This window comes from Cuculus canorus, chromosome 22 (assembly GCF_017976375.1).
Source record: "Cuculus canorus isolate bCucCan1 chromosome 22, bCucCan1.pri, whole genome shotgun sequence".
NCBI classification, from domain to species: domain Eukaryota; kingdom Metazoa; phylum Chordata; class Aves; order Cuculiformes; family Cuculidae; genus Cuculus; species Cuculus canorus.
The window spans coordinates 2,718,232-2,731,472 of NC_071422.1; the positions used below are offsets into that span (position 1 = coordinate 2,718,232).

The 13,241-nt window shown below is 53.7% G+C and overlaps 1 long non-coding RNA gene across 1 annotated transcript; it reads right to left on the minus strand.

Annotated features, from left to right (window-relative positions):
- Positions 1–979: 979 nt before the first annotated feature.
- LOC128854297 (uncharacterized) lies at positions 980–11,437 on the minus strand. Its single transcript, XR_008453322.1, has 3 exons — positions 11,221–11,437; positions 7,002–7,128; positions 980–3,321 (listed from the first exon to the last, which is right to left on the minus strand). It is a non-coding gene; the product is annotated as an uncharacterized LOC128854297 (long non-coding RNA).
- Positions 11,438–13,241: the final 1,804 nt, after the last annotated feature.

Consider the following 13,241-nt stretch of genomic DNA (forward strand, 5'->3'; position numbering starts at 1 on the left):
TTGTTTAACTTTATCCATTATTTTAGTGAGGGCATTGAGTTCTCCCTAAGTCAGTTTGCAGATGACACCACATTGGGTGATAATATCAATCAGCTGGAGGGCAGGAAGGTTATGCAGAGGGACCTGGACAGGCTGGATCGGTGGCTGAGGTCAATTGTGTGGGATTCAACATGGCCAAGTGCCGGGTTTTGCATTTGGGTCACAACAACCCCATGCAGTGTCCCAGGCTTGGGGAAGAGTGGCTGGAAAGCTGTGTGGTGGAAAAGTACCTGGAGGTGCTGGTTGATAGCATCTGAATATCAGGAAGCAGTGGCCCAGGTGGCCAAGAAGGCCAACAGCATCCTGGCTCTGATCAGCCATGGGGTGGCCAGCAGGAGCAGGGAAGGGATTGTCCGACTGCACTCAGCGCTTGGGAGGCCACACCTCGAATTCTGGGTTCAGTTTTGGGGCCCTCACTGCAAGAAGGACATTGAGGGGCTGGAGCGTGTCTGGAGATGGGAAGGAAGCTTGGGAAGAGTATGGAGAACAAGAGGATTGGCTGAGGGCCCTGGGGCTGTTTATGGTGCAGAAGATGAAGCTGAGGGGAGACGTCATTGCTCTCTGCAGCTCCCTGAAAGGAGGTTGTGATGAGGTTGGTGCTGGTCTCTGCTCCCAAGTAACAAGTGATAGAACGAGAGGACATATCTTTAAGCTGCACCAGGGGAGGTTTAAATTGAATATCAAGAAAAATTTCTTTACTGACACAGTGGTGAAGCCCTGGCAGAGGCTGCCCCGGGCAGTGATGGAGTCTCAACCCCGGGAGGGGTTCAAAAAATGTGTAGATTTGGTGCTTTGGGTGGTGGTTTAGCAGACACAGTGGGTTTCGGCTGATGGTTGGACTGAATGAACTTAAAGGTCTTTTCCAATCTTAATAATTCTATTTTATTCTGTTCCATTCTAAAATCAGTCCCAAACTGAGCCCTGGCAGGGAGGGGTGGAATCTGTGGGCAGACTGGGACTGCAGGCCCTCAAGAGAGCTTTGTCCCTCTGTAGAGCAAAGCAACAGAGCTGCGACGCCTTCGTGACTGGGAAAGCACAACCAGATGGAATTCAGAGCTGGCCTGCAAGTGAAAATCCCTGGAAATGCTAATAAATTAAATAAAAAAAACAAGGAGGGGAGGGGCATTCTTGAAGGGGGAGGTGTTAAACAAAAGGTTTTGTTGTGACCATGCCAACACATTTCCTTCCAACCACAGCCATTTCTTGCAGATTTTTTTGATGTTTAGAAAAATGAAATTAAGGGAAACTTTGAAACAAAGTCATTTGGAAGAGGGGAAAAAAAATCAAAACATTTCACTCTGAAAATGCTGAAATGAAATGTTTTGATCTTTTGAGGGGGATTTTTTTTTTTTCTTTCCTCCAAACAAACTATTCAGAGAATTGACTCCTCTTGCAGAACCTTTTGGGGTTGTTCAATGTGAATTTCGAGCCCCCAGCAGGCAGGGATAAGCTCATTCCTTGGTGAGAGCTCACTGGTGTTTAGGGGGAACCCTTCTGGGTCCCGGCTGGGAGTTGTGGGGTTCACCCTGCGGAGCAGAGAGCGGCACGGGAGCCACGCTGGAGAGCAGAGCTCATCCAGATGGGACACGACAAGCTGAGGGATGGTGCTGGGAAAGGGAGCGCACGGCCTTGTCACCCTGAGAGCCAGGTGAGAGCCGCTCCCCTGCTCCACCGGGACCCGGCAGGTGAGAGAACAGAGCAATGCAATCAGTAGTGCTAATTGTGAAGGCAATGTCTAGCAGACATAAGATGGTTATTCTGCATCACTGGACGCTCTTACAATCAAATCGTCCACAGACAATTAGCTAAGCGGGAGAAAGAGGAATTAGATTTCTAATTATTCTGCTGATGAAAGGCATTGCGGAGCACTTGGAGGGCTGGAGGAGGGAGAGGTTTGCATCTTTGCTGGGCTGCAGGAGCTGCCATCCCTGCTGTCGTTCCCAGAGGGTAAACGGAGCCAGGGAACGGGGACTGCAGCTGGGAAGTACAGACGTCTTCTTGGAAGGTTTTGGCCAGTGCTTGTTTTTCACGGCTGGGTTATTTATTTCTTTTATTCAGCCACCTGCATGACTGAGCAGGCAGCGCTCGGTGCTTCTCTCCAGGTGCTCGCATGCTGGCAGTGCGCTCCCACAGTCCCTCAGGTGTCCCCTAGCTCCGTCTGGGCCAAGGACATCTCCCTGCTGAGGTGCCACCTGCATCCCCCAGCCTGCTCCCAACAGCATCGTCCCTAGGTAATGGGGCAGGTGAAAAGGACCCGAGCTCCTGGCCGCAACCCCCAACCCTGTGACTCCCAAGTGAGCCCGCGTCCTGCTCGACAGCACATTGGGAAAGGCGGGGGAGGGAGCACTAGGATTTTTCTGTTTGTTATTAATGTTCATGTTGACTCACACTGGTGGGTGTCGTACAACTCAAGGGAGACTCCTGGTGCTGCAGCTCCTGGGGCTGCATCGTGAGGACAACGGGAAGTCCTCCTGCCTCTGCTCCCTGAGCTGATGGGGAGCACCCACAGCATCCCTAGTGCCTGCTTGGGAGGGTGGTCTTGGACCATAGAGGTCCTTACATTCACTCCAATGAGATGGTTGTCCTTGATTTGTGAAAGATTTACATCATTAAGAGGGTGGGTGTAGTGTAGCTGCAGCATCACAAGAGAGTCATAACCCTCCCTTAGGTCTAACATCTTCATCAGTGCTGAAGGCAATATTGCCCTCATGCAGCAAAAGCTGTGGGCTGGGGGAAAAGACTTCTAGTTTTCAGTACCCACCAGTGCAGAGAGCAAGGAGATGTCAGAGCAGTTTCCCTTTCTTCCATCTCTCAGTGTAAATCCACCACACAGCTGCTCATCACCGCAGAGACGGGGGCCTTGAGCAGTGCTGAGGGGACTTTCTGAGAGGCTTTCCCTGTCTGCTTTTCCACATCCCCACAGGCTGGAGGGGGTGCTGGGCTCAGAGCACCCTGGCCCTGCACAGGGAAGCTCTGCAGGACGCCCTGTGGGGACCCTTCTCTCCTGACCCACTGGCACTTTTGGCTCCAGCATCCTCACAGGTACAGAGACAACTCCGGCCACTCTCCCTCCTGACATCACAGGCAGTGGAGCCACCAGCATTCCTATCCTTTCCAGCAGCAAAAGCAGGAACAGTGAAGGGGACTGTGTTACTGCCTTGTTCTCCTGGGCAGGACATGCTGTTGGAGCTGAAACATCAGGTGTCTGCAGACAGAAGCTGTCCTGATCTCTCCTTCCTCACTGCTCAGAAGCACTGGACCAGCCTGAAGACCCGGAGCAGCCTGCAGCAAAACATCGAGAGCCAGATTTAGTGGTCAGGGGATCACCGCTGCCATCACCCTTCTGAGCATAGCAGATCCCTGAAGCCAAACGCTTCCATCTGAGCAGCCTAACCATGAGTAAAAAAGAATCAAAGTCATCTCAGACAGCGTGTGGCTGCTGTGCGGCAGCACATTCACATTATCCATCAGTCTGAGCTCAGAGAAGAATCATAGAATTGTTTGGTTGGAAAAGACCTTTGAGATCACCGAGTCCAACAGTACCTGTCCACTACTAAACCAGATCCTTGAGTATCTCATCTACTCGTCTTTTAAGTCCCTTCATGGATGAGGACTCCACTACCTCCCTGGGCAGCCTCTGCCAGTGTCTGAGAAACATTTCCAGGAAGAAATTTCTCCTGATGTCCAATCTGAACCTGCCCTGGAGCAACTTGATGCCATTTCCTCTCATCCTGTCACCTGTCACTTGGGAGAACAGATCAGCACCCACCTCGCTACAACCTCCTTTCAGGCAGTTGTAGGCAGTGATGGGGTCTCCCCTCAGCCTCCTCTTCTCCAGGCTAAACAGCCCCGGGTGTCTCAGCTGCTCCTCATAACCTCTGTTCTCCAGTCCCTTCCTCCGCTCCGTTCCTATCTCTGGATGCGCTCCAGCCCCTCAATGTCCTTCTTGTAGTGAGGGGCCCAAAAGTAGATGCAGGATTCAAAGTGAGGCTGCACTTTCTGTGCAGGGGACAATCCCTTCCCTGCTCCTTCTGGCCACGCTCTCTGATAGAAGCCAAGAGTCGTTGTGCAGCGCAGAGGGGCTGCAGCGTGGGTGCAGGCAGCACGGAGAAGGGTCCCTGCCTGCCACGGCAGCGACGAGCACAGCCTCATCTCGTGCTTTCAAATGCATCAGCCCCAGGTGCTGAGGCTGTTGTGGGAACACAGCCAAACATAGCCACACATGTACATTCTCATGCACACACATACGACTCCCCTTTGCCTTTGAGTCACCAGCGTTTGAAACCTTCTCTGCCAAGAGCCTCCTGAGACATATTCCCCCTTCTCTCTCTCTCTGCTTCTCCCTCTCTTTCTTTCATACAGGCTAATTTTATCTTCTGTCTTTCATCTGTCTGTGCATCTACGACTCCTGACAAAAAAAAAGGAGGTTTTCACAGATTTTGCTAGTGCTCACCAGCTTTAAAAGCTTTCATCTCCCTCTGACGAGGAGTGCATGTCATCTGCTCGCTCCAAATTACAGCATAGGCCTTCACACTCAATCGGAGCATTTTCTGCCTAATTTCCCAGGCAGAGAGATTAAGTGCGGGCTTGAGGCTTGCCTGGCGTGATCCGCAGAGCAACCCGGCCCTGGGGAAGCCAGGAGCACACCTCACACTGCCTTCGCCAAAGCACAGCCCAGAGAGAAGATGTGCAAAAGTGGAATTTCCAGCAGGCAATTCCTGACCTCACACAGCGCAGGGGGATGCCTGAGCAGGCGGTTGAGCCCTAAGGTTTGATGGTTGGACTGGATGCTCTTTGAGGTCTTTTCCAACCTTGCAACTCTGATTCTAGAAGCTGTGTCCATGCACATGAGGGGCCCAGGAGTAAGAGGAGCTCTGAGCACTGCAGGTTCAGAAAAGCCTCTCTGCACCAAACCCACCCTAGGGCAAGTCCAGTGGGCAATGACAGCTTTTCCGTATGTGCTGGTTTGGGCTGGAATATGGTTAATTTTCTCATAGTACCTGCTTTTGGGCGGGGGTTTGGGTTTGTGCTAAAAACAGTGTAGATAATACAGAAATGTTTTCATTCCTGATGAGCAGTCCTTACACAGAATCAAGCAGGGGACACAGCTGGGACAGCTGACCCCAACTGCCCCAAGGGATATTCAACACCCTCAAATACATGGGGTAAATGTTGGAGTTGTATGCAGAGACAGTTGGACTCAATGATCCTTTCTAAGGATCATTGTATGTTTTTATGATTCCATCATACGTCATCATCTCAGCATATAAACCTGGCGGAAGACGACAGAAGCGGAGATATTTGGAGTGATGGCATTCGTCTTCCCAAGTCACTGTTGCACGTGACAGAACCCTGCTTTCCTGCAGATGGCTGAGCACCCGCCTGCTGATGGGCAGTGGTGAATAAATTCCTTGTTTTTCTTTGCATGCATGGCTTTTCTTTTTCCCATTAAACTGTCTTTATCTCAACCCATGAGCGTCTCACTTTCACCCTGCCAATTCTCTCCGTCAGCTCACCAGGGGGAGTGAGCAGTGCAGTGTTTCATTGCTGGGGTTAAGCCCTGACACTACAACGCTCAGACTGTCTCAGAAGCAGCAGAGAGAGCAGAGCAGCAGATGTGGGTTTAACTCCCAGTCATCTCTGTGAGGTTCTCATAGGGAACAGCTGGATCAGCAGGTCCCAGGTGGCAGTTAAGTGCCACTCTGCCCTTATCACAGAGTACCTTCCCTCTGTCTAATTTATTCAGGGCTTGGTAAGGCAGGAGAGAGGATGCTTGGGGCAAGCAGAGCCTTCAGCTGTGATACCAGTACTGAGGGCATCATTGTGGATCTCCAAAGCCCACCAGCTCTTTCCCACTTCTGGAATGCATCCCATGCTGCAGGCAGCTGCCAGGCCAGTCCCCACCCTTTCTGCCTCCCTGTAGCACCACGGAGCATCTTTTCAGTGCAGGCACACTGTGACCTGGCACTGCCCAGGCAGAGTCCATGGACAACGGAGCAGGTGGCTCATGCTGTCCCTGTGACCCACCACCAAGCAGGAAGGACGCTGTGGTCATCGTGCCCAGTCTTTCTTCTGGCAGAGGGGGCTGGGTGGGTTTAGAGTATATTCATCAGTGTTTATGGCACTAGAAGATGTGCCAAGGTCTCATCATAACAAAATTGCACCAGGGCACGGGTTGCAGAGCTGGCTGAGGACCAGGAGGACTAAGATGACCTTTCCTACTCCCCATCAGCAAACTGTACATGGCCAAGGTCTGACTTTACTCCCAGTGTCCCCATGGTCAGGGGTTGAATTTGGGCATCCCTTTGCAGCCTCAGGGCATTCCATCCTGCCACCTCCACACCTCCCCCAGCTCTCCCTGATAGCTGGGTTAAACTGAGGTGAAACCAATCCTCTATTTTGCAGCCCCTCCTCCATTCAGCTGTGCCATTGGCAAAGACACCTCTCACAGGCAAGGAATTTGGCCCAAATCCCCTTTTTTCTGACACAGCCAGATCTGACAGCAGATTCCAGGCTGTTGATGTTGTCTCTGGGTGCTCTGCAGCTGCACCTCTGGTTTCTACAAGGGTGAGAGCTGTGTTGTCCACACCAGGATGTGCCACCCTTCCCAACAGCCGTTCCTCTCCTTCCAGGGCTGGGTCTCCATGGGACAGGGCTCCAGGTGCCACCTGAGCGTGGGGGTGGAGGCACTCTTTTTTATCTTGGAAGTGATGCTGGTTTTGAGCAAGGCAGAAAAAAACAACATGGGGAGGTCAGTTTAACATGGTCAGATACCTCCAGCCCAGGGACAACACAGCCTCCCAACCATACAACGCCCCACCCAATAACTTTCATCCTGCCCCATGGGTGAGAAGATCTGATCCCATCGCTTTAGGACTTCGATTTGCATCTGCCCCCAGAGCACAGAGATGAGGCTGTGAGACAAGCGGTGGGGTGAGGGCACACACCTAGTGTTCACTCACCTCTCCCAGGCAAGGAGCCTTCTCCTCCCATGGTTTGGTGTCGTGGGGAGACAGCAGCTCCTCCCTCAGCTCCCGACAGGCAGAGCACAAGCTGAGATGGAGTGAGGAGCAGACGGCACGATTAGCTCTGCTCAAAAAGGTCAAAACACTTATCAGACACGAACAGCAAAGCTAAAAATACACTCAGCACCTCCCTGACAATTCTCTCCCAGGGAAGTGACAGCCGTGGTGGGTGGGGAAGGAGGGTGGGACGTGAGTAAGGCTGCTGTGCTCCTGGATGGGTGCCTGGATCAGCAAGGGGGGTCTTCCCCCTTCTCCCATCCCTCTGTGTGTCTAGGGAAGGGCAGGATGATACCACCAGCAGAGGCATTGGAGATGCTCTGAATGGGATGGGTGGGATGAGGCAGGAGCGCACTGATGCTGCAACCTGGAAAGCCAGGCTGAAAGTCAGGCAGTGGAGAAGTTAGAGGGAAATCTTCACTGGAGCTGAGACATCAGGAACCAACAGGACAGAGGGAAGAACAAGGAGATAACAAGATGCCACAGATCATAGAACCATGAAATGGTTTGGGCTGGAAGGGACCTTACAGCCCATCTGGTTCCAACCCACTGCCATGGGCAGGGACACCTCCCACTGGCTCAGGGGCTCCAAGCCCCATCCAACCTGGCCTGGAACCCCTCCAGGGATGGGGCAGCCACCACTGCTCTGGGCAACCTGGGCCAGGGCCTCCCCACCCTCACAGCAAAACATTTCTTCCTGAGATCTCATCTCAATCTCCCCTCTTTCAGCTGAAAATCATTCCTCCTCATCCTGTCCCTGAACCCCCGGATCAGGAGCTCCTCCCCAGCTTCCCTGGAGCCCCTTTCAGCACTGGAAGCTGCTCTAAGTTTCCCTGGAGCCTTCTCCAGGCTGAACAACCCCAACTCTCTCAGCCTGTCCTTGTACAGGCGGTGTTCAGGGCCAGGTTGGATGGGGCTTGGAGCCCCTGATCCAGGGGGAGGTGTCCCTGCCCATGGCAGGGGGTGGAACTGGATGGCCTTTGAGTTCCCTCCTGACCCGAACCATTCTATTATTCTATGCATTTTGATGCTTTTCATCACGGTGCTGCAAACACATCTGCTCACACCTCTGGAGCTCCCCTGCCTCTGTAGTGCTCAAAGCTGTTATGGGAAGGGTATTAGGATATTCTCAGTGTTGTTGCAACTCTTGGCCCTATTTTTTTCTTGAGGTAGGAGCATGTTCTTTCATGTCTCCCTATGCCCCTGTTGTGCCTTAGAACGCAACTTTTCTACCTCAGCTCCTCCCTCAGCTCAGCACTGGGAAGAGCCCCAGAAACAAATGACTCCTCTGGGACTCTCGGGCAACTTGGCCTTCCTGTCCTAGCGAAGAGGATGTACAACCTGCTGGCCTCACGGGTAAAACACAGTTGTGCCTCTTGGGTTTCATATTTAAGGGTTTTTTTTGCTGGCAGAGGATGAGAAGAGGCTGTGTAAGTTGTGGTCAGAGGGTTCTGGGGTTGTTCTGGGCTCGCACATTCCTCTCTGGCTCCTGTGGTCACAGGGAGCCCAGCCCAAGACCCAAAGCCATCCCTCCATCACTGATTCCCGTGGTGGAGATGCCTTGAGTGGGACTGAGGGATGAGAAAGTGGCACTTTCCAACAAAAACTGTTCCAGCTCAGCATGTGGGAACACACAGAGTGGGAAAGCCCTGGGATGCTGGTGTGACACGAGGGATGGGGACCCAGCTGGGATGTGGGCAGCTTCTCCGCATGAATCGGGGCTGCACCAGCACAGTCTGCAGTGACAATGAGGAGAAATGACAGTGCCAATTTGCAGCAGGGCTCCCGAACGCTGTCACTGCCAATCGCTGTCACCGCATAGCCCCAAACACCTCACCTGGGCGATGGTTAAGCTCCTGGTCTCCTGGCCTCATTAGGAGTGGTTACCATCATTATTGCAGCATTTACTCCTGCCCTGCACTGTGCACTGTGCTGGCCCTGCAGCAGCCCGTGCTGCCCCTGCGGGGATGAGAGCCTGGAGGAGATGAGCTGCAGGGTCTCCAGCCATCTCAGGCTTTCCTGGGGTGCTCAGCTGACCAGGACCAACCCCCAAGAGCTCTTTACTGTCCTGGGTTACAATGCAGTGAAGTGGGACCAGCAGCCCTTGTCCTGCTCTCCTCCACGCTGGCACCAAGCGCATCGGTTCCTCCTGCACACAACCTGAAATGACCCAGAGGGTTACGTGTGTCTCGTAGAGAGTAGCACAGCCTCCACGTTCCTCTGACACAGGGTTCACTGGTGTCCCTGAAAGTGCACCCTGGGCTGCCTGAGTCCCTGACACTGTGTTCTGTCCACCTGCAGCTCCAAGGTAGGCATCACTGCTCCCTCCTCCATCAAGGATCTCCATCTCCTAGGAACTGTGGAGCGCTGATCCTGCTGGGAGAAGCATTCCTCAGGGACCAGAAACCAGCCCTCAAACCCTGCTGTCCCCAAGGCCAGGTTCTTGTGTCCTTGTGCTTTAGAATAAATCTTATTCCCACTTACACTCACAACCTTCCTTGTGCCCCGGTTGTGGAGGGGACACAAGGACCTCACTGTGCCATCCCTCTGCTCCTCTCCAGGGACAAAAGCAGGAAGGGAAGCAGTATTTACTGCTTCACCTCCACTTTACCCTTCCTTTAGGCGAGGGCTTTTAATTTCCTTTCAGGGCCAGAGCAGCAAGCATTAAATGATGTCAGATCCCTCAGTGCAAAGCCAGGGGATCCCCCAGCCTCCGGCTAAGCCCTGTTTGAGCGACAACCCAGTACCTGCAGGTCAGAGACCTCCCTGGTGCTGCTGACAGCTCTGCTAAAAGCTCTTTGTTCCTCAGCCCCTAAGGCCCTGCTAAGTGGTGAACAGCACAGAGAGCATCTGTGGAGCCCATGAGGAGGGTGCCCTGGCGGAGAGATGGTCTCTGGGCTGTTTTTCCTGCTCCTCTGAGCAGCGCTGGGCAGCATCACGGCTCACCCTGCCTGCTTGTGGAGCGGTGGCTTCTCCAGAAGCAGGCTGGGCCCTTAGATCAGGGATGGCTTCTCTCCCATGGATGCGATGCTTCTGTGTGGTACTTTCCACGGACGGGTACGCAGAGGAGATGGAGATACCACAGCTAGCAGTTCCTCACCCCACCTTGTCTTCTCTACCCCTCTGCTCCTCTCCCATCACCTCCATGCCCACCAAACCTGTTGATTACGGACATGAGTGCTGCAGTTCCCTCTCTGCAATCACCTGCTTAGTGCTACCCCTCGTGGAGGAGCCACTTGAGAGGAGGTGTGATCAGCCACCAAGCCAGGGCTCCTTTGGTGGGTGTCTACACCTTTAAATCAGGGAAAAAAAAAAAAAATTAAAAAAAAAGAAAAAAAAAATCCTTCGCCTAGAGGGCAGTGGAACAATTTTGACTTTAAAAAGAGAGCGAGACAGAGAGCGAAGTGAGCGTTAACAACTCCTGATCCAGTCCCTGGGCATTCATTAATGTTTCATGGCGCTTTCAATTATTGCCTCCTCTGCCACTGCCGTCATCTGTCTCTTCAAATCGACGGTATAATAACCACTCAAGCAGAAATCCACTCTGCTGTCTGCCCGCCGCTCCCCTCCCAGCCTCTGCAACTCCCTCTCTCCAAGCTTTTCATCTGCGCCTCTCACAGCTCACCCTGGAAATGCCTTTGCCCCTTCCCCATACGTCGCGGGTGGCCTCGGCTGAGGACAGTGCTGTGGGGGGACACAGGGAAACAAGGGTGTCAGACCCCCCTCTTTTGGAGTCAAGCTTTTACCAATTACCTCCCATCTCACATTGTGGGGTCTGTGCAGTTTTGGACCCACGTTCTGGGGCACAGGGGGCATCGGGCATCTCTGGGTGAGCTGCGTGCACCCCAGAGCATCCCTCTCAGCGCAGGGCACATCCCACCCACCAGCTCGAAGGACCCCATGTTCCTGGTCAGGAGACACACAAGGGCGTGCAGGGACCGTGTGTACCACACGCCACGCACACACCCAGCCCTCTGCACCCACACACACGAGAGCAAAGCGCCGTGGAGCAAAGCGGCTCTGCCTGCACAGGCAGCGACAGGCAGGCTGACTGCCTGCTGCGTGCACAGCCTCGGGCTCAAACCCCAGCACATGATTGCACGTCAACAGATGTGTCGCACATCCGTCCTTCCCCTGCAAAATAGCCCCGTGACGCTACCTGAGCCCTTCCAGGAGAGCCCCAAGGTGAGTGTGGGCTCCTCCAGCCACGGCGTGGGAGCCTCTGGGTGCTTGAGGCAGGGGTAGATCGGTTCTGGAGGGGGTTGGCAGAGACTATGAAGCCTCGTCTGTCTGTGCACTCCTCTGCAGGGTGTCCTGGCCCAGCCAGGGGAGGCCCGCAGTGGGCTGGAGATGGGTGAGGAGCACCTGAAGCACCTACTGCTCATTGTAGGTTGTGTGGATTCACAGAGCTCAGCTCAGCCTTTCAGTGCCTGGGTAGTCTCAGATCTGCCAGCATCAAGGCTGCAGACCTTACACAAGCCTCATAAATTTTACTTTTGCCTTGCCTGGTCTTCAGTGCTCACAAACTCAGTGTCCCTGGGACTCCGCACTTTGGCTGAAGGAGCTACAGCCTTCAACTCGGGGCAAGGATCCATGAAGGACCAAAAACTGAGTTCCCAACTACTCTGCCCAGCGCCCACCAGCCTGTCTGGACACATCGTCTCTATCTGGGGTGGGAGGAAGAGCTTGTGGCTTCCACCGCAGACTGCGATGAACTCAAACCACCCTGTTTTGATGTCAGTGTTTCTGCTCAGGAAGACAAAAGCATTTGGCTGAGATGAAGTCATGTCCTTCAATCCCACCCATACATTCACACCTCACAGAGGTGTTGGGACTCTGCATTTTTTACCATTTATCATTTTCCCAGAATGGAAACAGTGTTATGTCGTGGTTGAAATGTCAACATTTCCAGTGGGACATTCCCTATTTAACTGTCCTCTCTGGGCTGGGATTTATTGCTGACAACTGAATCACCCACATCTTTTTGCTATTACCATAAAGCCCTTCTCGCCCCTGGGGTCCTCCCCAGCTCTGGTGTCCAAGTGCTTTCCAAGAGGAATAGGATGCTTGGAGGTGTACCGAGGCCACCTGAGGGATCTGGTGGCAGATGGGCATGTGGAGGATGGTGGCCAGGCTCTGCTTCCTGCAGGAATGTGCTGCCACTCCTCCCCAGGACAGGTTTGCAAAGCAGGCTCCCAGCCCCCTCCCTGATCGCCTGCCACCAGCATTCCCAGCCGCTCCAGCTCTGCAGGGAGGCTGGGAGCACACAGCTCCTTGAAAACTCTCGCTGCTCCTCCCTTCCTCCTCCTCGTCGTGCTGGTTTTCCTTTTGAATCTCGCTTCTCCCTTTCCTGGAACCCTTCTGGCTGGAAGAGGCAAGTGGGGACTTGGCCCGGAGTAGTGGCTGGACCCAGTGCGAGGTGCTGGGATGCACAGGAATGCCCCAGCAGGAGTTTTACTCTCTCTTTTCTTTCTCTCACTCTTCTAAAGAGATTCCGGAGTCCCTCTGATGGGAGCCAGATGTGCCCCAGATGTTTCCACTTAGCAGAGTGCTGGCCTGCCTCCTGCGTGCTCTTGAAAGCTCTGTGTGTGTGTGTTTCGGTGACGTCGGTGCAGCCCTGCTCGCCACGGCGCTCCCACGCACACGCACCGCTCACCCCGCGGGTGCACGGAGCTGCCGGGGGGCTGCACAGACCACCAACGACAAACAGGCAGGGGCAGGTGGGCACAGGGGCGCATTCCCTGGCTTTACTTGTGCACATCTGCATGTGTTCTCATGTGCACATGGCATGGGGAAGCATTCCAACAGGCGTATGTGCTTGCAAACGCACCTTTCGCACCTCCAGAGCCGCTCTCTGTATCATTTCTCATTCTCCACATGCTCATTTCTCTTTCTCCACATGCTCCCTGCACCAGTGTGATCCCTCGGAATCAGAGTGGGCCAAATCATAGAATCCTAGAATAGTTACGGTTGGAATGCACTTTAAAGATCGTCTCGTTCCAACACTTCTGCCATGGGCAGGGACATCCCACTGGATCAGGCTGCCCAAGGCCCATCCAACCTGGCCTGGAACATCTCCAGGGATGGGGCAGCCACAATTTCCGTGGGCAATCTGTTCTGTTCTGGTGTCTCACCACTCTCATGGTGAAGAAATTCTTCCTAATGTCCAGTCTAAATCTG